This window comes from Sminthopsis crassicaudata, chromosome 2 (genome assembly GCF_048593235.1).
Source record: "Sminthopsis crassicaudata isolate SCR6 chromosome 2, ASM4859323v1, whole genome shotgun sequence".
In the NCBI taxonomy this organism is placed as follows: Eukaryota; Metazoa; Chordata; class Mammalia; order Dasyuromorphia; family Dasyuridae; genus Sminthopsis; species Sminthopsis crassicaudata.
Window position 1 is genome coordinate 537551266 of NC_133618.1, and position 26683 is coordinate 537577948.

The following is a 26683-nucleotide window of genomic DNA, read 5'->3' on the forward strand; positions in this document are numbered from 1 at the left end:
CTTCTCTTACCTTTTTTTCTTAATGTTTCTATCCTCTCTTCTATCCAGCCCTTCCCTTTTCTTTCCTCTTTCTCCTCCTACTTTTTTTTTTATAGGATTAGATAAATTTCTTTTTCCAACTGAATGATTAAGTTATTCCCTGTTAGAGCCAAAAGTGATGAAATCAAGTTTCAGACAATGCTCATTCCCCTCCCTTCTTCCTTGATTGTAATAGGTCTTTTGTGTTTCTTCAAGTGATCTAATTTGTCCCATTGTACCTCTCCTTCTATTCACAACCATACTCTTTTCTTAAGTTCTTAAGAGTTACAGATATTGTTTTCCTATGCAAAACAGTTTAATCTTTTAATAATATAGATTTCCCTGTTTCTATACTTCTCTTAAATTCTGTGTTTATAGATTACATTTTCTGTTTAGTTCTTTTTTTTTTCAATAGAAATGATTGTAAGTCTCTTATTTCATTGAAGATTCATCTCCTTCCCTGAAAGATGATGCTGAATCTCAATGGGTAGTTAAGTCTTGATTTAACCCCAGGTTCTTTGCCTTTTTGAGTATGATATTACAGGTCCTCCAATTCTTTATTGTAGAAGCTGCCAGATATGACAGCTAGGTGATGAAGTGGATAGAACTTTACACCTCAAGTCAGGAGGACCTGAGTTCAAATGTGGCCTTAGACACGTAAAACTTCCTAGTTGTGTAACTCTGGGCAAGTCACTTAACCCCAATTGCCTCAGCAAAAAAGAAGAAGAAGAAGTTGCCAGATCCTGGGTAATCCTGACTGTTGCTTCTTGATATTTAAATTATTTTTGTTTGGCAGTTTACATTATTTTTCCCTTAAGTGTAGTTTTAGAATTTTGCAATAATATACCTTGGGGTTTTCCTTGTGGGATCCTTTTCAGAAGGTGATCGATGGATGCTATCAATGAATTTTCCCCTCTGTTTCTAGAATATGAGGGCTGTTTTCTTTGATGATCTCTTAAAGAATGCTATCCAGGCTCTTTTTTTGGTCCTGTCATTCAGTTAGACCAATAATTTTAAAATTGTCTCTTCTGGATCTATTTTCCAGGTCAGCTGTTTTTCTAATGAGGTATTTCAATTTTTCTTCCCTTTTTTTCATTCTTTTTAGTTTGTTTGACTGATTCTTCATGTCTCATAAAGTCATTAGCTTCCATTTGCTCTGTTCTAATTTTTAATATGTGATTTTCTTCAGTTAGCTTTTGTATTTCTTTTTCTGACTGATTCATTCTACTTTTCAAAATGTTTTCCTTAGTAGATTTTTTTTTTTTTGCATTTGGCCAATTGTGTTTTTAAAGGAATTGACTTCCTTTTCCAAGCTGTTGACTTTCTCTTGCATATCTCTCGTTTCTTTTCTCATTTTTATTTTATCTCTTATTTGCTTTTTAATGTCTCTTATTAGCACTTCCAAGAAACCTCTTTGGGCTTGAGACTAATTCATCTCACTTTTTGATATTTCCTCTGTTGATATTTTGTCCTCATCTGAATTGGTGTTTTGGTCTTCCTTGTCACTATAGTAGTTTTCAATGATCAAAGTTCTTTTCTGTTTCTTGCTCATTTTCTTTCCTTTTCTTTTTATATTTCCTTTTTTTTTTTTTTTTTTACTTTATGGTCAAGTTGTAATCTTGGGGTAAAGGGGGCACTGTCCCAAGCTTCCTGAAAAACTCTGAATCTTGGCTTTAAGCACAGATCCCCTCATGTTTGCAGTGAGTAGTTTTGCTTGATCTTTTCAGAAAACAGCCTGGTTTCCCAGAGTTTGCCTTTTGAGCTGGGACTGGAGGTTACTCCACTGCTCTGTTTCTCTACTGAGCTAGGATCAAGGGTCTCAATTGCTGATTTGCTATGATTAAGACCCTCTCATCAGCTTTCCCAGAGTCTGTCTGAGCTGGGCTAAACACCCTTTTCATCCCAATGTGACTTGAAGTTTTTCCAATATATTTTGAATGAAAGAGTGGCTTCATTCAATAAGACTCTGTTCAGAGGCTTAATTTCATGTGGTTTTTGAGGGAAACTTGTTTTCTCCCACCTCTTACCTATGTGTCCATCCTGTAAAATAAACATAGTCCCTGCCTTCAAGGAGTCTCACAAAGGGGAAAAGTCACATACAAACCAAGCATGTCAGTAACAAAGTAAGGCAGAATGTGCTAGTCATGGGATGGAGATACAAATTTCACTGATGTAAGAATTCAAAGATGGGAGGTATCAGAGCAGCTAGATAGTGTTTGATTTGATTTGATTTGAGTTGGGTCTGGAGGGATGAATAGGATTCAGAGAAGCTGCAATTAAGAAAAAAAATGGGGGGTATATTCTAGGGAAGTAGGACAGCATGAGCAAAGAAAGGTGTAGAGGAGGGAACTTATAATTATGGAGGGACAGTGAGAGGACTAGAAGGAAAGCTCCCTGAGAACTATGTGGACATGAATTTGAGAAACTCACAAAAGATCAGAACAAGATTTTTTTTGCTAAGGCCACAAGGTCCAATAGAAGTAGTTGGCATGTTTATAGCACTATTTTCTCAAAATGCTTAAAACGAGCTGAATGTTTTAGCTCTCCCTCATATAACTTCAAGAGCATTAAACAATCTTGACAATTCTCTCTGCTGTGTTCTATGTTCTGCTATGTATGGGCTTCTGCCACTTGTATCTCTCCTAATCATTCCTTTTCCTTATTTTTCTCTGATTTCTCTTTCTCCTCTTAATATCTTAAGATGGGAACACTAGTTGAGTCCATCTGAGGTACTCTCCTTTAGTGATTTCATCTTCTACAACTTTAGAGACCACTAATCCTATGACTTCCAAATGGAGATCTCCAATTTCTAATAGTTCTTCCAATGTTTCTATTATTATTGTAAAGGAAAGAAAATGTTTCTATTATAATTGTCCTCTTAATCAATTAGGAGTGAAACCTCAGAATTATCTTGTCTCTCCTTAATCCCAACCCTACATAATAGCATTTTGTACAGACCTTCCCTTTTTACTTATCATCTAATTATTTGTTAAATTCTACCAATTATACTTCAAAAATAAGCCTGGACTGCCTGCCATCTAAGGGAGGGGGGAGGAAAAGGAGGGAAGGATTGAGACAGAAGTTTTTTCAAGGGTCAGTGTTGAAAAATTACCCATGCATATGTTTTGTATATAAAAAGCTATAATTAAAAAAAATCTATATATAAGCTTCTCAAGAGCAAAAAAAAAAAAAAAAAAAAAAAAAAAATGCCTGGAAGCTATCTCTTCCTTTCCACTCCCACAATGATCAGTCCATTTGATATCCTCATGACCTCCTGCCCACATTATTGCAAAAGCCTGTCTCCTTTTCACTAGAATCTTTCCTTTCCAATCCATCCTTCTATCTCACCTCATATATTGACTGTGTGACCTCAGGCAAGTCACTTAACCTCTCCAAGTGTTAGTTGCTTCATCTGTAAAATCTTGAATTATCAAGATAGCACCTGTGCCAAAAAGTGTTCTGAAGAAAATTCATACATTTGTCTCATATATTATTAAGGATGAGCTAACATGATTATTTATTTGATTTGACTATGCATATCTGTTACAAAGGTTTTCTTTTGGGGGCTTTTTTCTTATCCAATTGGGGATGATAAGAAGGAAAATCAAAGTTGGTAATGTTTCCTCTCACCAAAAATAAAATAAGATAATAATAAAAATAGAAGAACAGAAAGAAAATTAAAAGGATTAACATACAGGACAGCTTTGAAAGTTAAATTGTGAATTTATATTAAACTTGAAAAGAAAAGCAGGCTCAATATAATTTTGTTGTTCAGTCATTTCAGATTCTTTATGACTCCGTTTTGGGATTTTCTTGTGAAGACACTAGAGTGATTTGTCATTTCCTTCTCTAGTTCATTTTACAGATGAGGAAACTGAGGCAACAGGGTAAAGTGATTTGTTCAGGATCATATAGTTAGTAAGAGTTTGAGGTCACATTTGAACTCAATTCTTCTTGATTCCATAAAGAGATTTGCAATTTCATGTACACTCCTCTCTCCCTAACCTACATTGTATGTGGAAACACTCATTTTATTTGTTGTTTATTAAATTCAGAATTTCAAAAAGCAATATGAAGAAGTTCTTCTGAAGATCAGACAAGATATTTATAAAGCACTTTGCAAACCTTAAAGGGACATATAAACGGCAATTACAGTGATATATTTCTGTATAAGCTATATCTGATCACTTACTATCTCAGAGAATGGGGAAAGGACAGGAAGGAAGGGAGAGAGAAAATTTGGAGCTCAAAACTTTAAATAAAAATCTTTTTTTAAAATTGAAAAGTATGTTTTTAAATAAAATGTTAGCATTCTGGTTACCCTTCAAATTGCTTGCCTGAATAGTCTTCTGTAGCAGTCCAGAAGACCTGGACTATAAGTCTCTGTAATGTATTAAATATGCTTTTAACAGATGGTTTTAGAACTTAGCATTTCCTTTTTTGTGGGCACCTCTCCTGTTACCTCTTGGAATTGCTCCCTTTTCTTATGCTAGCATTCTCTAAAAGGTCTCAACAACACCCCCATCTAAAAATGCTTATCCTGCCTTAATTAAAATGAGGTCTAATTCTATAACCTGAACTCTAAACTCTGAATGCCATGTTTAATGGCAAATTGTGTCCTCACCATTCTGGAAAAGATGCTTGCTAGAACATTATGTAATACCTTTCTTTATACTGTGATATTTAAAGACCTCACTGGGTCATAGTCAAGGCCTGCAACTTTTGCTGACTCATATTTCTAGAAACCAGATAGAATCTTGTGTTTTTAGTAAGCTCATTATTATTATTATTTTGCTATAAGTTTTCTCTCTTGGGTTTCAAGGCCAGAAAATTCCTGGTGATGGTAGATTCTACTTCAGCTGTATTTCTGAAGAATCTATCTGCCAGCCAAATAATCACATGGAAGCCCACCAGTTCTCAATGGGAATAAATGGCATTCTGCAAGGACATTCATGTGCTCTTGAATCTGGAGGCATCTATAGATGAAGTATACACATTCTTATTGAATATTCTCAGCAATGAACAATCATGATCAATTGGGTAGTATATGCATTTGGCATATTATAAATCTTGAGCTAAAAGGGACCTCAGAGTCCATCTAGTCAAATCTTTCTCCTTTTATAATTAAAGAAACCTGCTAACCCTCTGCTTTGTCTAGTGAATAAAGCACAGATTTCTTAGCCTGGCATTCAAGGCCCTCGGCACAATCTGATTTCAGCCTGCTGTTCCAGCTTTTTCTTCCATTGTTCCCAACACCCCCTTCCACTCCCACCAAAACACGCCTTTAACCCTAACCCTAACCCTCTCCACTCCCTAAATTTCTTTTTGTTTAGCAAATGTTTATTCATCATCAACTATGTGCAAGGATCTAATACCACATGATTCCACCATGAGCAGAGGAGTAATTATTAACTCCCTCCACTTCTTTGGGCTGCTTTACTTTTGTTCTGGTTGGCTTGACTTATCCAGGTGATATTGTCCACTAGGTTTTGTCACCATCAATTCCCCTAGCATAAAAGCCAGGGAAATTCCATAAAAGCAAAACTTCTGCTTAAGGGCAAGCCAAGGTGGTTATTCCTTGTTTATTCCTTTGTCTCTTTCTTTGATCATCCAAACAACACATTGATTTTTATGATTGAAGTTGTAATTTAATATAAAGTAATAAAGGAGTAACATGTTAGGGGGGTGGGAAAGACAAGAAACTATCATAAAAAAGGTCAGCCTTTTACAAGTTTAAGAGATTCTTAGAGTTTGATTGTAGTCTTCAATGACAACTACAAAAACAATATTCAACAATCACTTCTGGCCTGTCTACTGCCCAGCTTCTTCCATGTTACTGCTCTGAGTGAATTTACTTATCTCTTCAGCCCTCAGTGATGGGTATATAGGTCTGAAGTATAGGGCAAGGTCTGTCCCTTTACACCCTCCACCTTTTCCCCAGCATGCTCATGTTCAGGACACTGATCCATTGGCAATTCAGTTTTGATTCAATGAGCAATTGTTTAATAAATGCTCATTATGGCAGTATATGGCAGGTCCCCTATTATGTCCCAGGAATATAAAAACAGTTCTTATCCTTGGGAAATTTTCATTCTACTAAGAGTAAGCCAATACTGATAATGAATTTTATCAAATCTTCCCATTGACAAATGATATTACAATAATAATAATGGATAATCCCAGAACTTTACAAACTTTTTTCAATGAAATTAATGAGGGAAAGGAAAGGGGGAACCCCGTTTGTCGACGCATAGATAATCCCATGAGGCACAGTGTCCCCTGGAAATGAATTTACAGGCCTGAAAACCTAGATTGATAAATAAAAGGTTTCTTTGTAGAAATTTGGAAGTAAAGTTCAGTTAGAAAGATGCCAGGGACAGAGGTGGCCGCCAACAGGAACCCTTATATGGCCGGAAGGATTCCATGTGTTGGTGGGGAGGGCTCCTGCAAAGAGAGAGTTCCGGTTTGGCCCTTTTACACCTAAAAGAAGATGGGTGATACCCCCAAGTTCTTGGCAGGCTTTTCAGATAGCTCAGATCCAGTGGGGGCTGGGAGAAGCTGAGCTGATAGTGGGGGCTGGGCCCAGATATTCAAAAGGGTGCTTTTGACCAGGATTTGTGAATCAAGGTCAGCCATGGGGGTTGGGCAGTCAGAGAGGAATCTTAAAGGGACCTCAACCCCTATCAAAATTTCTGGTTAAGAGGAATTTCTTTGATCACAGAATTTCAGACTTAGCCTTGGCCTGGGAAAATACCTTCCAGTTCCACATATCCTGCTTCCTCTTCTCTCCCACCCTCCCTACCCTCTAGATTTATGGGCTGTTTCATTACACATTCCCAATTTAGAGATCTATGCTCCGGAATTGGTATGAGGCAGCTCCTTCCCAATCCTTGTCTTTTTTTTTTTTCTCCCCTTCTCCTTCCCTCCCTCTCCCTCTCTCTTTCCATATTCCCTCCCTCCTCTTTCCTTCACTTTCTCTGTCCTTCCCCCTCTCTCCTTTTTTTCTCTTTCTCTCTTCTTCTCCCTGTCTCTCCCTTTACCCCCTTTATTTCTCTCTTTCTTTCTCCCTCTCTGTCTCTCTCTTTCCTTTCTATCTCTGTCTCTGTGTCTCTATCTCCCTTAGCTGGTTCAGTCCCCAGTGCTAAAATTGTCTCTTCCTACAGCATCTAAGCTTCTGGGGATAAATTGGACTGGTTAACAATTCAGGTTTATGTTGATTGTAACAATCCAAAGCCCTTTTATGATGCACTGAAGGTTATTTATGTGCTAAAGACCTACAAGGCAGCTTAACTACACAGTGCAAATGGAGCCACATTGATTAGTGATAAGAATATGATCCTAGAGAGAAGGCTTAACACTTCTATACTGTTCTCAATAGATTGTCATCAATTGATGTTCTCCTTTGGCACCTCATACCATCTTTCCCCCCACCCCCTCATATTTCTGGTAGTCAATATTTTTTGAATCTTCATTTGACTTTGAAACATATAAAGAGTAAGTATTAAGCTGAGTTACAGTTGTTATCTCTGCCCCCATTTCCTTTGAGCATGTAAAAAATGGCAGATCTAATTATACTACAGTAATTACCTGAAAATTATATGTTTATTGTTTTTTTCCACAAGAAGATACTACTATTTTTGAAATTTTCATTGTTCTCCTCAATGACTGGAGTCATGCTGTCTCTGAATGTTCCCTTCAATCTCATGATTAACATACTTTTTACAATGGGGGCATATTACTGGCGGCATGGTGATTTGGTGGGGGGAGGGAGATGAGAGCAGATGTTGAATGAGATCTTGGGCAAGACTGCAAAGGTCTCTAGTGCCTGCTTTCTCTTATACTCTAGATTTTGGTCATAATGTTTAAAAATAAAATATTCAAAGATTTTCAGTATAAGCTGTACATAATTCTATATTTACTCTCAGATACTCAGAATAGTATCCAATGGTAAAGGACCTTAGCTTACTACCGGATATATTTATATACCCTTCAATTATGTGCCTCAGTTAATTGTCCCTTTCCTACCAGCTCTTCTTACAACAGAAAAATCTTGAGCCTTGCCTCTAATTACAGTGAGAAAATATTTCTATGAGCTTTTAAAAATGATCCTAATGAGCTAAGGTTAAAGATAGTAGGTCAGCTGACCATAGCAAGAGGTCAGGGTTGGCTTTTTATTATTCCTTTCTTCTTACTACTATAGCAAGTAAATATCTATAGCTGTAGTTTTTTTGTATTAGCAAAGACCTGAAAGGATAGTGGTTGCTCACCAAGTGGGGAATGGCTGAACTACTTGTGTTATATTCATGTAATGGAATATTATTGCATGATAAGAGATAACAAATATAATGAATTAATAAAAAACCTGGGAAAATGAATATGAATTGACATAGAGTAAAGTAATATCAAGCCAAGTAAACAACCATTTAAGTATCATGGTTTCAGAGGACTGGGGAGGTATAAGTGATTCCATTCTACTACTCTCCCACAAGTACCCTTTCATCTTCTGTCTGATGATTATCATTCTACCATAAAAGTTTAGGTGAAGATTTTAAAATACTCTTTAGGTGAAGATTTTCTCTCCAAATACTTAAATAGATCTATGATCCACAGAAATTTTAAGGAGGAGTATACTGGCAAATGACTAACAATCAGCTATCTGGAGAGGGAAAAAACCTATATGCAAGACACACTTTAGAATTTAATCTGAATTATTTAAATTTTCTATATCCTTTTTTAAGTCCAAACAATCAACTGAACAATAAATCAAGCACTGATTTGTAACATTAGCCATTTTATAAGATGTAAATTCTCACACTAAAAATTTAAAAATTAATTTTTGAGAGCCAGATTCAAAATGGTTCTAGCACACTCCAAACTCTTTTGAAACAAAATCTTGGCCATGTTTTCTAATAAGTTTGCCAGTGGGGGGATGTCATCCCATTTGAGCATACCAGAGAAGCATTTCACCTTTTCTACATGATCAGTTCAATTCCCCTTCATGTCATGTTTCCCTAATAACATCCTTAAATCTAGTTCTTTTTTGAAGTTCCTCATTGATTATATGTTGCCACTTGTTCACATCTACCCTGTATCTTTCCATTCACTACTGTGTGACATTAATTTTTAGTTCTTTGAAGATTGATCTCTGCTAGAAAGTTGTCTAGCAGTAACAGACATAAAACTATATTGTAAAGTGGCAATCATCAAAACTATTTACTACTGGCTAAGAAATAGAATGGTAGAATAGCCTAGGTACACAAGATACAGTGACTAGTAAAACACTAGTAAAACACTTTGATAAAAACAAAGACTTCAGTGTAATGTTATTAATTGTTTTCTGGAGGTCTTGGACCAGTCTTCTTTTCAGTAATCACCATGAGAATAGCCATGTGTTAAAGTCCAAATCCTTTATTATCTCCTTCACGGTCTAGTCTCCTTGCCTGGGGCCCAGCTAGCTTTCTTAGAGGCCTTCCAGAGTCTTGGTTTCAGTGGAGGAAGTGAAGGAGGTCAGCCACCATGGTGCTGTGAGATGAAGTGAATGAATCTTTCTGAGTCTGTCTCTGGCTCTGAGTCCCAGCTTATATGCTCTATTTTAATTATGTCATTGTAGGTGTGAATGTACAATTAGTACTAAGTACATTTACTGAACTAGAGAACTATTAAGCACCATGCTAAACTAGATAACCATTGAATTTATCAAATCCACTGAGTAAGAATCCTTGTTTCAAGTTCAGAGTTCTGGTCCATAGCACTTCAGTTTCTGGGATGAGAACTCCTTATTTGACAAAAACTATTGGGAAAACTTAAAAATAGTATGGCAGAAACTAGGCATAGAACACCATCTCATACTGTTGTAACAATATAAATTCAAAAAAGGTGATAAGAGGTGATACTATAAGCAAATTAGAAAAAAAGGATAATTTTTAACTGTTAGATCTTTAGAGAAAGGAAGAATTTATGGCCAAACAAAAAAAGAGGATATTATGAACTGTAAAATGGATAACTTTAATTACATTAAATTTAAAAGGTTTTGCACAAACAAAACCAATGTAGCCAAAATTAGAAGGGAAACAAAAAGCTGGGAAACAATTTGTATAGCTAGTGTTTCTTTTTTGTGTTTTTATTTGTCTCCAGTTACATTAAAAACAATTTTTAAACTTTTGAGTTCCAGATTCACTTATGCCCACTCCAACACCATTAAGAAACTACATATTAAGTTATACAAAACATTTCCATAAAAACCATGTTGTGAAAGAAAACATAGATCTTCTACTCAAAGAGAGAGACAGAGACAGACAGAGAAAGAGAGACAAAGAGACAGAGAGAGATAGAGACAGAGACAGACAGACAGACAAAAGAGACAGAGGTAAAGAGAAAGACAGAGAGACACAAAAGAGACAGAGGTAAAGAGAGAGAGAGACACAGAGAGAGAGAGAGAGAGAGAGAGAGAGAGAGGGAGGGAGGAAGGGAGAGAATGCTTCAATCTGCATTCAGACACAATCAGTTGCTTCTCTGGGTATGGATGAGATTTTTCATCATCATACTGTTGAGAATAGCAGTCATTCACAGCTGATCATCCCAGAACATTTCTATTACTTTGTACACAAGAAATTTCACTTTGCTTGAGTTCATAGAGAACTTTCCAGATTTTTTCTTAAAGCATCTGTTCATTTCCCACAGAACAATAATATTCCATCATAATCATATACCACAATTTATTCAGTCTTTTCCCAATTGAAGACATCCCCTCAATTTCCATTTTTTTCCATGAGAAGAGATCTGTTATAATATTTTTGTACACATAAGTCCATTTCCTTTTTTAAAAAATCTTTTTTGAGATTCATGCCTAGTAATGGTACTGTTAAGTCAAAGGATACACATGAATTTATAGCGCTTTGGATATAGATCATATATTTTGCTTATTTATCAATTGGGACACAACAGCCAGTATTTCTGATAAAGATCTCATTTTTCAAATACATAGAGAAAGAACTCAGTCAAATTTATAACTATACAAGTTATTCTCCAATTGATAAATAGTCAGGATATGGACAGGCAATTTTCAGATGAAGAAATTAAAGCCATCTATTATCATATTAAAAAAATGCTCTAAATCACTATTGATTAGAGAAATGCATATTAAGACAACTCTGAAGTACCATTTCATATTTCTCACATTGGCTAAGATAACAGGAAAAGGTAATGATAAATATTGGAATGGATGTGGGAAAACTGGGACTCTAATGCACTTAGTGGAGTTATGATCCAACCATTCTGGAGAGCAATTTGGTACTATGTCCAAAGAGCTATATAATTGTGGACACCCTTTGATGCAGCAGTGCCACTACTGAGTCTGTATCCCAAAGAAGTTAAAAAAAAAAAACAGGAAAAGAGTCCACATGTATAAAAATGTTTATAGCAGCTTTTTTTTTTTTTTTTTGTTTTTTTTTTTTTTTTTGTGGTGGTAGCAAGAAATTGGCAATTGGGCAAGGGCTGAATAAGTTGTGGTATATGAATGGAATGGTATATTATTGTTTTATAAGAAATAATAAGCAGGCTGATTTTAGAAAAGCCTGGAAAGACTGATGTAAACTGAAGCTGAGTGAACTCAGCAGAACCAGGAGAACATTGTACTTAGTAACAGCAAGATTGTGTGATGATCAACTATGATAGACTTAGCTCTTCCCAGCATTTCAGTGATTCAACACAATTTCCATAGACTTGTGATGCAAAATGCTATCCATATCCAGAGAGAGAACTATGGAGACTGCAGATCACAACATACTATTTTCACTTTTTTCTTTCAAAATTTTTTAAAAGGATTTTTCCCTTTTGCTCTGATTTTTCTTTCACAACATGACTAATGTGGAAATATGTTTAAAATAATTATATATGTATAATCTAGATCAGATTACTTGATGTTTTAGGGAAGGGGGAAGGAAAGATAGGGGGAAGAAAAAAATTTGGAACTCAGAATTTTATAGAAATGAATGTTGGAAACTACCTTTATATGTAACTGGAAAAAATAAAATACTTAATAGTAGGTAAAATAGTAAATAAAAAAGATTGGTTTGCTCCATGTTTTGCAGCCATACATATCACCAGTAGAACATCAGTATTAAAAACATTGATGTTGGGGCAGCTAGGAGATGCAGTGGATCATCAGCCCTGAAGTCAGGAGGATCTGAGTGCAAATCTGGTCTCAGATGCTTAACACTGCCTATCTGTGTGACCCTGGAAAAGTCATTTACTCCCAATGGCCTTAGGCAAAACAAATGATCTTTGCTTATTATGAATATTTATTATGAGTTTTATTTCTTTTTTTTTTTAAATGGGGAGAAGTTGAGAGTGAGAGAAAATAAATGCTTATTAATTAAAATAATTTTTTTTAAAAGACTGGACTTCATTTCCAACAGGAACTATAGGCCATAAAAATAGCTCTACAATTTCCTGAAAACAAATTAATTTAATTCTAAAACCAAATCTTTTTCTATTTGTATTGTCTATCTCGGAGATAAATACAGATAGAAAATTCTATAGATTATCCCTCCAACTGCATGACATAATCAGAAAATAGACATTCTTCATCCATTTTGTCTTTTTCATGTGGATCTTTTGAGAGATTATAAAAGTATCCCAATAGGAATGTAATATTCTAGGATTTGAAATTACCAGAACAATGTCATACACAAACATGAAAATCCCAAAGACTTTACCATTCATGGAAAATCCCTCTTCAACTGGGAGTATATGCCAATCTCTTCCATCTTGATATTGAATACTTTTGATGAACATACAACTGTCTCCCTATTTTATGATGTTCACGAATAGTTGCCATACAAGTTATTTCTATCATTATATCTTTCAGTGAGTCTTTTTTCTTTTTGAACTTTTTATTGTTATATTTTGTTTTCATATCACCTTCAATTCATTTTATATCACCTTCCTTCTCCTCACCCCAGAGAATCATCCCCTGTAGCAGAGAAGAAAAAAGAAGGGAATGATGATGGTGGAACCAGTTCGGCAAAACAAATTAGTCATCAACTGAGGCTGATAGTATATATAATGCTCTTCACCTATAACCCTCTACTTTGGTAAGGAAAGAAAGAGGTGAATTTCTTCCTTTCTTCTTTGGAGTAAAGCTTGATCATTATAATTGTATATACTTCCATTAATGTTGTTGTAATCACCGTGTATATTTCTGTTTAATTCATTTTGTAAACTGTCTTTTTATGCTATAATTTTTTATTTATTTCTTTTGTTTTTGGATTACTAAAATTTCTTCCAATATTCCTCCCTTTCCTCCTCTCAGATAATATTCTATATACCAAAATTCATTTTTTAAAAGAAAAAAAGTGGAGAAAAAAGTCAGTAATTTTTGCAATTATACATTGTAAAAACCTGAAAATATATGCTATGTTCCACCCCCATGAACCTCTGCAAAGGAGTGAGATGTGGGTATCCTCTCATATCTCTTATTTGGGGTCATGCTTGATCTTTGTATTCTTATGACATGCACTTTTGATTGTTTTAAGGTAGTTGTTCTGTTCATGTTTGTTATTGTAGTTATTATGTATATTGTTTTTGTGATTCTACTATCTTCACTGTGTCAGTTCATTTAAGTCTTTTCACGCTTCTCTGTATTCATCACATTAGTCATTTTTTATAGTACAGTTATATTCCATTATATTCATATACCATAATTTGCTTAGAAAAAAGCATCTTTGTTTTCATTTCTTTGCTAGCACTAAAAATTGCTGTGATAAATTTTTTGTGGTATAAGGACTTTAGAGAATATAGGGAATTTCTTTCCAAAAGTGGTTGAGCGTAACTTCACCCACAATACACCAATGTACCTACTTTCTCACAACTTCTCCAACTTTGATTATTTCTATATTTTGTCACTGTTGAAAATGTGCTGGGTTTGAGGTAAAACCTGAGGGTTGTTTTGATTTGCATTTCTCTTATTATTGATAAATTTTACGTGGTTGCTAATAGTTTCCATTTTTTCCTTTGAGAAGTGTTCATTCATATTCTTTGATTATCAATAAATCTTGAATAATTTTTATGTTTGGATGGGAGACACCTTAATAGAAGAGAGCCATTAAGGTGACATTTTGCTCTATGAAATCCAATGTTTTTTTTCATAATCAATAAACAAGCACAGTGTGAGTTTTGTATTCTCTTCATTTTTCAGTTGATGGCAAGATAGTAAAAGGTCATTGTAGAATATTACTTGTATCCCTGTTTTCTACTAAAATTCTCATTAAAGATTCCCTCAATGCATATATAGGTAAGTTTCATAAATAGTTTGTAGAGATGGGAAAACAGGCACATAGGCTGCTAGTTATTTATATTGTTTCGAGTATCTTTTTTGTATATAATAAGGTACCACTTTTTTCCCCTACTCCGGATATCTTCCCTCTCTTTAATATTTTGTGAATCAATCTTTTAATGTCTTCATAAATGTGTTGCTTCCAATATAGATCTCCTCTATGTATATTTGATTCTATTTGGCTGCTTTTCCAGTCTTTTTTTTTTTTTTTTTTTTTTTTTGAGTCATAGCCACTTCCTTCTTTAAAAAATCACATTTTGGACTGTGATGTTAGACTCCAGGCATGGTGGTTCTACTATTCTTGATGGTAACAAAGTTTTGTCATAAAACTCTTACTTATATTTCTTTCTTTCTTTCTTTCTTTCTTTTTTTTTTTTTTCTATTTCCTATCTTCCTTCATCCTTAAAAGGCTCTAGGGTGATTTTACTTAGATCTCTTGCTTAGTTTTCTCTAAACAAGTGTTAAAGACACTATTGTTTCTCTCTGCTTCATTATAAGATGCTACTCATGGTAACATTTTACAAATCAGTTAATGTTCTAAACCAATGGTGTTTTGGGAATGATTTCTCTTGTATAGCAATTATATCATAGTCATAGTCATAGCCAAATCATTTTAGATTACTTTGCTTTCCCTGTTATGGTATTTGGCTTACAATAGTTAAACTATTACATAAAATAATTATAATCCAATCCATTACAATAAACACTTGTAAGTCATCTATTATGTACCAGGTACTGTGCTAAGCTCTAGACTTATTTGTTGTTGTTTGTCTTTTGTTCTAGAAGAGATTCAGGAAGAAGTCTTCACTTGCAAGTGAATTGGAATTAAGCAAGCATGGATTGTCAAAGTCACCAGCCTCACTTTCCCCTCTAGAGTCATCTGGGTCCAATAATCAGAGAAATTAGAGATGGAGACTTCGGTCTTTTTAAGCTAAGATTTTTCTCAGGTCTCAGTTTTTCTGAGACAGCTTCCATTGAGTCATTAAAGCTAGATAAGAAATAAGGCAAAAAAAAAAAAAAAAAAGACTTCTTTTACCTAGTTAAAAAAAAAAAATCCAGGAGGAGTAGCCCTTCAGAATTTCTGGCTAAAACAGGAACAATTGCTATTTACACTCACTCTAAAACATCAAAGCCCAAACAATGACCAAGTGAGACTTGGGCTGGAATTTATTATTAGTCAGTGGGAGCCAGAAGTGAGTTATGTTTAAACCATAGAGAAATAGTTCTATTTAAATTCCAATGAAATTTTATAAATAGTCTGGTTTTCCAGTGTTGTATTTCAAGAAATTATAAATGAAACTATAGATGGCAAAAGAATTAATTGTCTCAGTGTTGTTGTTGTTTTTTTTAAGTAATAGAATAAACAAGTAGGGAAGAAAAACACTCCAGAAATCTAGCCTGTAAACCAAGATATCCCGTGAGGTTTCAGCAATCAAAATTTATTTCTTTGGTCAGAGCACCTACAGGTAAAGATATGATAGGGAAAGGAGAGAGAGGGGTGGGGGGGAGTAATGAAGGAAGGAAAGAAGCAAGCAAGAACTGCCTAACTGGAATTGGCCAGTTGGGTGCCCAATGGGATAGCTACAGATTATTGTTTGTTTTTTGTTCTTAAAGAGAACCAATGGCATCAGCAATGGGGTTAAAATTAATTTAAAAAACAGATAGTTCCTGCCCTCAAGGAACTAACATTCTAATGGAAGGAAAACACACACAAAAGAGGGCAGAAAAGGAAAAAAGGGAAGACTAGGAGTACTGCAGTGCGGAGTAATGCAGTTCTGTGAAGCAGAAACCAAGCAGTGGAGCAGATGTACACTAGACTGAACAAAAAAGGCCAGTTTCTGCCTTTATAAAGACAGGCATTGGGAAGAGTTTGGTATTCCACGCTCCAGTCCTCCAATCAGAGGTGGTAAGAGAGGAAGGGATGTAGTGTCAACCAAGGCTTGAATTAGCATATTGATGAGATTAGAGATGATGAGCTTAACCTGGAACTGTTATTTTGTTCTATGGAATTGAAATTTGGGAACTTCAAGTGCAGAGTAGAATGATTACAACCAATGTCTATGTAATTCCTGCTATTCATTAATCACTTTAAAATTATCAATTACTTGCTTAAATAATTCAGGATTAAGTAATTTCAATTTTATGTCATATATTTCCTTTATTCTTCTTCTAGTTTTTACCTAATCCTGAGTCAGGGAGGACTTCAACATTAATAATGAGATATTTTGGCTTGTTAAAACATAAGGACATCAGGAAGAACAAATGTTCTTTCCTTCCTTCCTCTCCACCCCCCTGTCTTTTTATTTCTTTCTTTTCTTATTAGCATCTGTCATATCTAGTATCTACAGATTATGAATGCCAAAGAAAGTATTCATGATCAAAAGACACAAACCTTCTGAATAGTCTACATGGTTTTGGCTTTTCTCATTCCTTCTTTCTGATTCATATTTTCTGATCTAGTTCTCACTAAACTCACCTATTATTAGATGATTACTACCTTTGTTCTCTCTTACGCCCTTTGCATTGAAGCCACTGAGTATCAGAGTATATGCCAATTTTATTTGGAGGATCTTTTTGAGATCATTGTAGAATTTCTTTATTTCTTCATCTTCTGTAAACCATTTTGGTCCATAAATGTAATTGTTTTCATCACAGAGTTTTTGCATATGTTCATCATGAGCATTGTAGTAAACAATATTCAAATGTCCCATTAATCTTGTTGCCTTTGGGTACAAGAAGAACTCCATCAATGCCTTTCTTTGCTTCTCCAACTTCTTTTTTTCTAGGCTTCATTTGTGGTGAAAATGTCAGACTGATAGAATTCAGCTCTTCACGCAGACTTACTACTTGAGGCTTTTTCCCTTTGTGGAAGTGCCATAATATCAGTCCATTTCCAGCTTAGAGTAAATGGAAAGTATTGCTAGAAGTGTTGAGGAGAGAGAATGAGAACACTGGACAACTGAGGTGGAGGAAAGGAGGAATGCCATCAATGGAGGTCAAAGGGATTGAGATCACTAAAAATGAATTTCATTTATTTTTAATTTTGCTCAGAGCTGACACTGACCACTTTCAACAAACTTGGATCCCAGTATGAATGGAAGTCACCACTGTGCTTCAGACAATTTATAAGGTGTTTGCCCTGAAGAAGGAGATTGGTAATGAAAAGGAAGAAATAATGTACCAGGGGAAATTCTCATTGCCTAATTAAGTAAAACATGAGTATTGTTAGAAAGACAGTGTGGAAAGTGTAATGTAAAGAGCACTGAAAGGAGACAGGAAGCCTGTATTCTAGTCCCAGGCCTAGTATCTAGCTGCTTAAACTTGAGCAGTCTGTGTCCAGGCCTAAGTTTGTGCAAGAGCTTGTTTAAATAATTCAGGATTATTTTTATTATTCAGGAGCCAAGAAGAGACATGGAGAGTAACCAGCTGACATAAAAGGATACTTGTTGGGGGTTGATACCTTTGATGAAACAAATTATCAGTTGCAGATGCTTCAGCCTTTTCCCATTCCAAGTAGTTTTCCTGACTTTGTTCTATACAGATTTCACCCTGTTGGACTTTTTGCTCCAGAATTCATTTTTTTTATTTAATAGTTTTTATTTACCAGATATATGTATGGGTAATTTTACAACATTGACAATGGCCAAACCTTTTGTTCTAATTTTTCCCCTCCTTCTCCCGCCCAGATGGCAGGTTGACCAATACATGTTAAATATATTAAAGTATAAATTAAATACAATATATGTATACATGTCCAAACAGTTGTTTTGCTGTACAAAAAGAATCGGACTTTGAAATAGTGTACAATTAGCCTGTGAGGGAAATCAAAAATACAGGTGGACAAAGTTAGAGGGATTGGGAATTCCATGTAGTGGTTCACACTCATCTCCCAGAATTCTCTCGCTGGGTGTAGCTGTTTCAGTTCATTACTGCTCTATTGGAATTGATTTGGTTCATCTCATTGTTGGAGAGGGCCACGTCCATCAGAATTCTTTTTATAGCTTCTTGTCTAGGAACTTTGGCTTTGTGAACTCCTGTCTTTTGCCCCATTTGGATCTCAGTTTAGGCCATACCTTTCTCCCCTGGTTGCCAGATATGTAGTATTCTCCTTCCCAGACTATTTGATGCCTCTAATGTCAGTTAGTCCCCATTCCCTTCTTGACCTCCATAAAGAATAACAACCCAATATTCTAGTCTTAAAAAATAAGCCCTCATTCTTGGCTCAGATAATGACCAAGCCCCATGAGGCCCTCTAGTCCCACAGTGGATGAAACCCTGGACCTGCAGGCTTAGAACATGGAGATCCAGCAACAGTTGTTGGCTCAGAACACAAAAGAACTGGCTATGCTCTGGACCTTGACAGGAGGAGATGAATAACTCTGAGAGCAAGTAAAGTTAGCTGCCCCCGCCACCAGTGGCACAGAGAGTCCTTTAAATCAGAGATGATAAAAGGCCTCCCAAGACTGGCATGAGGCAGGTCATGCCGGCTTCCCCAGTATTCTCGAGGATTCAACTCAGATCTCATCTTTTTCCAAATCTTTTTTTAGACTTTTCTTCCCCACTGGTACTGCCTTCCATTTACTATACAAGCACATACACATACACACATACATCAATAATATGTAATACATATAATAGGGTTGTACATAATAACAAGTTATTATATATGCTGCTATTAGATTATAATAACAAAGAATATGTATTTATGATGATAATATCAAGATTGATCAGCTCTTCTGGTAGGTTTAGTACTTGAGATTTTCTCATCATGATTAAAATTAAATTCCTTTGTGGGGATGTCAAGATAAGCTATCAATCATTTACCAGCTTAGGGAAAATGAAGGAAAAAGTATTTATAGAGGCATTGGTGGGGAGAGAACAAGAACACTGGACAAATGAGCCTGAGAAAATGGGGAGCACCACGTATTATTAGTATATTAAATATATGCAATATATGTATGTTCCATTTTATTTTTCATTTATTTATTTATTTATTTTGAACTCAAGGTGTTTATATTATTTTTTAAAATTTTATTTATAATTTTTTTGACAGTATATATGCATGAGTAATTTTTTTATAACATTATCCCTTGTATTCATTTTTCCAAATTATCCCCTCTCTCCCTCTACTCCCTCCCCTAGATGACAGGCAATCTCATACATTTTAAATGTGTTACAATATAACCTAGATACAATATATGTGTGTAAATACCATTTTCTTGTTGCACATTAATTATTAGCTTCCGAAGGTATAAGTAACCTGAGTAGATAGACAGTAGTGCTAACAATTTACATTCACTTCCCAGTGTTTCTTCTCTGGGTGTAGCACCCTCTGTCCATCATTGATCAACTGGAAGTGAGTTGGATCTTCTTTATGTTGAAGATATCCACTTCCATCAGATGTATGTTCCATTTTATGTGTGTGTGTGTGTTTGTGTGTGTGTGTGTGGCTATCTGATTAGAATTAATGGATTTGCCCAGGGTCACAGCTAGTAAATATTTGAGTCTGAATTTGAAGTCAGATCTTATAACTCTAGGCCCAGTGCTCTCTCTACTTGTATGTAACTATTTTCATGTTTTCCTCTCTACTCCCCCAATAAAATGTGAGATTCTTGAATGCAGGCACCATACTTTTGTCTTTCTTTGTTTCCCCAGCACTTAGCACAGTACCAGCACAAATAATTACTTGTTGATTCACTGATGACTATTCATGCATTTTCACTTTGAGGGGCAAGACGGTGTAGTAGTTAGGGCACTGTATTTAGAATCAGAAAAAATGTGGTTAAGATCCTGATAATTTAGACACATTAGTTGTATGATCTTGGTGAGTCATTTGATGTTTCTGTGTCTTAGCTCTTTTCACTAAAGTGTATGTGTGTCTGTTTATGTGTGTGTAGATTCAATGATCTCTAAGGGGCTTTATACTTATAAATCTATGATCTTACATTCCCATCCCCACTCCAAGCCATATACCCACAATGGATTTTTCACATAACAAGCCAGGGTAGTGTTTGGGGTATTTTACTTATCAGGACTGATTTCCAGAAGGGGTCACCCTGATCTAATAGAGAACAACCCTCTATTTCATGACAACCTGGGAGGTTACTTTCAGGAGCTCAAGGAAGTTTTTGGTATCTTCACTGGGTGATGTAGTAATTGAAGCACTGGGTTTGGAAGCATTACACCCTGTTTGCCTCAGTTTCCTCGTCTGTAAAATGAGAAGGAAATAGTAAGCAACTTCAGTATCTTTGCCAAGAAAACTGCAAATGGAGTCAAAAAGAGACAGATATAACTGAAACAACTGAACAACAATAGCAACAACATCAATATGAAATTTCAAACCCCTTTAGTTATTAACTTATGGCAGGAGAAAATGAGTCAGTGATGGAATACCACGATTTGTCCTGGAATAAAACTGCACTTGTTAATTAATTTTAGAAGGCCTGATTGGGCTTGTTGGCAATGGAGGATGCATGACATAGGCAGACATCAACCTTTCCTGGGCAGCATCCCTCTGAAAGTTTCTATGGTCCATCTTGCATTCTTCCTTACTTCCAACCTATAACTTAATGATCAACATGAAGGAGCATATTCAGCTTGGAAGGTGAGATTTGGTGTCTCCTACTCTTGCAAGGTATGATCAAGAAATGAGGGGATCCAATCTTAGGATCTGGGACCAGAAAGTCTCCATATAGCAAGCTAGGTGATACAGTGGACAGAATACTGGGCCTGGCATCAGGAAGAACTGAATTCATATCTAGCTACAGATACTTATTAAATGTTATATGATCCTGAGGAATTCACTTAACTTCCATTTGCCCCAGTTTTTTGTTGTTCAGTTATTTCAGTCCTATTCTACTCTTCATGGCCCCATTTGGTGTTTTCTTGACAAAGATACTGGAGTGGTTGGCCATTTCCTTTTCTAACTTGTTTCACAGATGAGGAAACTGTAGGAAACCTAGTTGTTTCAGCTTACAGGATAATAATAACACCTAACTTGCAGGGTTATTGTGACAAGCAATCAAGATAATATTTGTAAAGCATTTACCACAGTATTTGACACATAGTAGGTATTTAACTGATGCTGTTTTCCTCCTTTTCCTTCTCTCTCCTTGCCACTACCACAAATGAACTGTTACTTGATTGGCAATAAGGTACAATGGAAATAACACTGTATTTAAGTCAGAGGATATGGGTAATCTGTAAAATAAGAGTTGGTTCAGATGACCTCAAAGGTCTCTTCCAGTGTGAAATCTATAATTCTATGATTGCATTCTTCCCACAGGGTCACTTGTTTGTTGTCTTCAGGTTTGAACTTACCAGTGGCCAGGGGCTGTAAATTCATAAATTGCTGTGCCACCTTTCACATGAAGCCTTTCCTGATTTTGCCAACTGCTAGTTTATGTCCTCATAAAATTACCTGTCACCTTACTCTTTCCGACCAGTTTCCAGATCATCTTTATATGGAGTCTTTCCCCCATTATAAAGTAAGCTCCGTGAGAGCAGATTATTGTTTTTGTATTGCCAACAGTGCCAGAGAAATAGCAGTTGTTTAATCAATTGTTGTTGATTGCTTTTTAATTGGTTGATTGGTGTTCTTTAGAACTTCTGGGAATTTTACAGATATGCTTACTCAGTAAGAGCAAGTATCCAGACACTTTTTGTCCCTCCCATAGTGTTCAGGATTTTTAATGGAGGACCACTTCAGCCTACACTTGTGATGCAGAAAAGTAAACTTTTGTACATCTGGGTGAGAAGGCTACTTGAGCTGAAAACTTATGGATAAATAAATATTCAACAAAACCAAGAACTACCTTACGTCTTTTGTCAACAAAGCAGGCTACTTGACTATAACATCTTTTGGGTTGGCAAAGTGCTTTAAGTATGTATTGCTCCATCTAAGGCACTTGCAGGTGGGTCCCCAGAAGGGATATTGTTAGGATTCTATCAGGTATGCCTGAGGGGCTGGAGCAAGTACCTATTATGGTGAGTTAAAGTGATCCCATTCAGCAATAGCTGATTCTTAGATAAGGATCCATTTAGGCAAAAGTTGATTAGTTGAAATAACTCTGGTAATGAACACTTACAAATGCTGATAAAAAGTCCAAACAGGACCCACACGGAAGGTATATATACACATGCGGTCAAAGGAATAAGTCACATGAAGTCTTTTTCTCTTTCTATGGAAGTGTCCAATAGAAAGTCTCCTTAGGAATAGTTCTTATCAGTGCTCATCTAGAGTCCATAGAAAGCATTTTTCTCTCCATCACAAGGGGTCATGGTCCCTGAAGTGTTTTGAAGCAGCACAACTCTGGTGCCTCTTCAGACACCTGTAGCACATCTGATGGGACCTCTGGATCTCCTGAACTCAGGATCAACAAGAAAAAAAAACATGGCCAATATGTGCTCATACATAAGACAGCTGGAGGAAGAATGCAGCCAGTTTCCAGTAGCCCCTGCCTCACTCCCAGGTGGGAGAAGAAATTGAGACTGAGATATTGTTAGGTAACAACTTTTGTATGCATACTCAGCTCCAATTCATCCACTCCAACTAGAAGACTTTTCATCATTACTCAATGCCAGCCCCTTAGCTGTACCCTGTAAGGAATGGGCTTCCAAAGTTCAATATGTTAGCTTTGAATCAGTAAGAGAATATCTGTGCATACTCTATATATTAGCAAGGGGAAATCTGAACATCTCCAGGGCCTGGGCCCTCATTGGACATTTAACACATTTAACATATTTATTTGATTTATTATAACAACCACATGAAGTGGGTACTATCATTATCCAAACCAGATCATAGATTTAGATTGGAAAGGACTTCTGAGGTCAACTTCTTCAACCCCCCCCCCTCACTTTAAATATAAAACAACTGAGATTTACTCAATAAAATAAACTTCTAAGGCAGGATGCTAATCTAGCTCTTCTTGATTCCAAGATTCCAAGATTCCAATACTCTATTTACTATACCATATTGCCTCTCATCACCACAGTGGAACTTCCCAAATATAATATTTCTTCCATCCTACCTGGAACCAAACATCTTCCTCACAGGCCTATTATATGTTCCAAGAATTCTGTTTCCTTTGAAAATGAGTGTTTTCCCAATTTAACAAATAAAGTTGATGTGGTGATGGAAGATATCTAAGCCAAATCAGCATGCTAGACAGAGATTTAGCTGAAGGTAAGAATTTTACCAAGATAAACGCCATCCTGTAATCAGACCAGCAGGCTTTTAAAAAGGTGTTTATGTACTTCTAAAAGATAGTAAACCAAGTAGAATAGATTGACTCAGACAATGTATGAATATGGATCATACCAGTTTTTTTGTAAAGCTTTTTATTTTCAAAACATATGCACAGGTAATTTGATAACATTGACCTTTGCATAGCCTTGTATTTCAGATTTTCTCCTCCTCCCCTTCCTATCCCCCTAAATAGCAAGCAATTCAATATATGTTAAACATGTTAAAATATGTTGAATCCAATAAGTATAAACATATTTATATAATTCTCTTGCTGCACAAAAGAAATCAGATAAAAAAAGAAAGTAAATGAGTAAGAAAATAAAATGCAAGTGAACAACAACAGAAAGAGTGAAAATGTTATGTTGTGATCCTTATTCAATTCCCATAGTCCTCTCTTTGGATATAGATGGCTCTCTTCATAACAAGATCATTGGAACTAACATCAATCCTCTCATTGTTGGAGAGTCACATTCATCAGAATTGATCATCGAGATCATACCAGTTCTAGAAAGCCTTTTTCCATTTGTCAACTTTCTATATCTAGATATTTGCCCACATCTATAGATAGAAATTTTAAGAAGATCACTGTTCCAGTCAACTGATTCTTTAGGCTGGGTTACTAGGGCAGTTGGTAGCAGCAGTCAAGGGCTAGCAATCATGACAAAGCAACAAGTCCAGCTTTTTTCTGTCACCTTTAGACTAATGGGAAAATATCTGCACATGAACTGGATCCTCCCTTGCCAAGATGACTAGATAATCCCGCTGACCACAGAAAGTTCTATTACAACATAGTTCATGCATCCAATTGAAACATACTGCCACATATGAATTAGATTCTATTCCTAGTTTTCACTCAACTCATGCAACAATGGGTGGCTAAAACTCTATATAAATAGGCTGACCAACACCAAACTTCTGGGGAGCCCTTAGGTATGGGAAATCAGAAAGTTTGCCCACTTGAAACTTGTGTGCCATTATTCTCTCCAGGAAATGGCAGAATGGGTAACAGGTCCCTTCCTAGTCTCACAAGTAGCTTGAGTCCTATGGCTTACTGAACAGCTATTACACAACTTACTATAGACATCCATCCATTTTATATCATTTCTTGCTGCAATGGGCTCACTTTGACAGGGGATACCCATTATATCATTGTTTACATCTAATAATTTTATATGGACAAAAAGAATATGTAGTGAAAAATCCTAGACTTATATAGAAAATGGGACCACTTCTAATATTTGATCAAATGTGAGGGCTATGGCTCTTGGGAGAAAATACAGACAGAATGGACATGCCCCAAAATTGATCATCAAAGAAATTCTACCAAAACATGGCCCTTGAACTTCAAGGAGTCATTCTAGAGAAAGAGGGTGTCATAATGTAACAGCTAAAAGGGGACCTTATAAGTAATTGCGTCTATACTCTTCATTGTATAGATGAGGAAACTGAGGCTCAGAGAGGTTGAGGAATTTAGTTAGTCACACAGCTACATTAGTCAGAATTTGAACCCAGTGACTTCAAGTCTAATGCTGTTTCCAATAATTTCATTCTGCCTCTAGGTCCAATGTTATGCATGTACAGATGGAAGATGAAGGAGCATATACCAGAAGCAATTTCCATAAAGGATGCTATATTGTACTGATTCCTTATAAAAGACAAAGTATCAGTCAGCAAGGCTATATGCTTCCTTCCCACCTGTCCCCCTCCCTTCCCCAATTTTATTTTCCTGATTTTGCTTGCTAAGGATTTCCTCTTTTTCCCCTACTCCCTTTTTTCAGATCGTTTACTTTCAAACTCAGTTTACAGCTTCCTTCCTAGTCCTCCAGATTGCTTGCCTCCATGAACTCATGGCTTTGACCTCTTCCTGGCTTTCTGTTTACCCACCTAGACCATGCCCTTCCTGCCTTTGGTATGTTTTCTCTCTGGGAATGTTAAATGCTGCTAATCTCTGGCATGTGTTGACCTCCTCTTTCTTTCTGGGAGAAAAGAAATACAACAAATTAGGTTCTCAAAAACATAAACAAACAAATAACTTCAAAGATCTGGCTAGTATTTTAGAGATCATCTAATCTAATTTACTGTTTTTCTACCTCAATTTTCTTTCTTTTTTTCTGAGGCTGGGGTTAAGTGACTTGCCCAGGGTCACACAGCTAGGAAGTGTTAAGTGTCTGAGACCAGATTTGAATTCTGGTCCTCCTGAATTCAAGGCTGGTGCTCTATCCACTGCGCCACCTAGCTGCCCCTATCTCAATTTTCTCACCTGTAAAATCAGGGAATTCAATCACCTCTAACATTTTGTGATTGAGATTTCAGTCTTTTTCTATTTCAGCAATTCATTTGATTATCTGGAATAAGCTAATTTGGGACCTCTATCAAATTCATTTCCCTGTCAATGGAGTTAGGCCTATATGAAGGTCTATAAAAATAGTTTAATTTCATCAGAATTGTAATTCTTCCTTCTGTGTGGTAATCAGTACCTGCTATCTATTGAGACTCTTTGTTCCAAAGAGAGCAGCATCCTTATACATGTCTTGTCTGCCTTGCATTTTTGTTAAGATCTTAACAATCCCTCCATAGTCTCCTTAGATGGTCCGGCTCCATGGCAACATTGATGTGGTGGATTGAGGAAGGCATGCTGTTAGCATGACAGTCCGTGACAAATTCTAAAGGCTAAATTCAAGGTATATTACAAAAATTTATGTTGATAAACCTTTGACAATGAAAAAGGCTCAGTAGCAGTGGTCTTTTAATTTAGGAGGAATACTGTTTCAGATTTTTTCTCTACTTCAGTATGCCTGAAGATCCCACAACCTGCCATTGTCTGAGAATCTGGTGCTTCACTTCTAACCATATGAACCCCACCCTCTAACAGTAGTCCTCAAACTTTTTAAATAGGGGGTCAATTCACTGTCCCTCAGACTGTTGGAGGGCCGGACTATAGTAAAAACAAAAACTCACACTCTGTCTCAGCCCCTCAGCCCATTTGCCATAACCCAGCAGGCCGCATAAACATCCTCAGTGGGCCGCATCTGGCCTGTGGGCCGTAGTTTGAGAACCTCTGCTCTAAGATATTAAGGACA

General features: G+C 36.1%; 1 long non-coding RNA gene across 1 annotated transcript; it reads left to right on the forward strand.

Annotated features, from left to right (window-relative positions):
- The first annotated feature begins 637 nt into the window (after positions 1 to 637).
- Positions 638 to 15652, forward strand: LOC141553700 (uncharacterized). Its single transcript, XR_012485591.1, has 3 exons — positions 638 to 765; positions 12981 to 13112; positions 15137 to 15652. It is a non-coding gene; the product is annotated as an uncharacterized LOC141553700 (long non-coding RNA).
- Positions 15653 to 26683: the final 11031 nt, after the last annotated feature.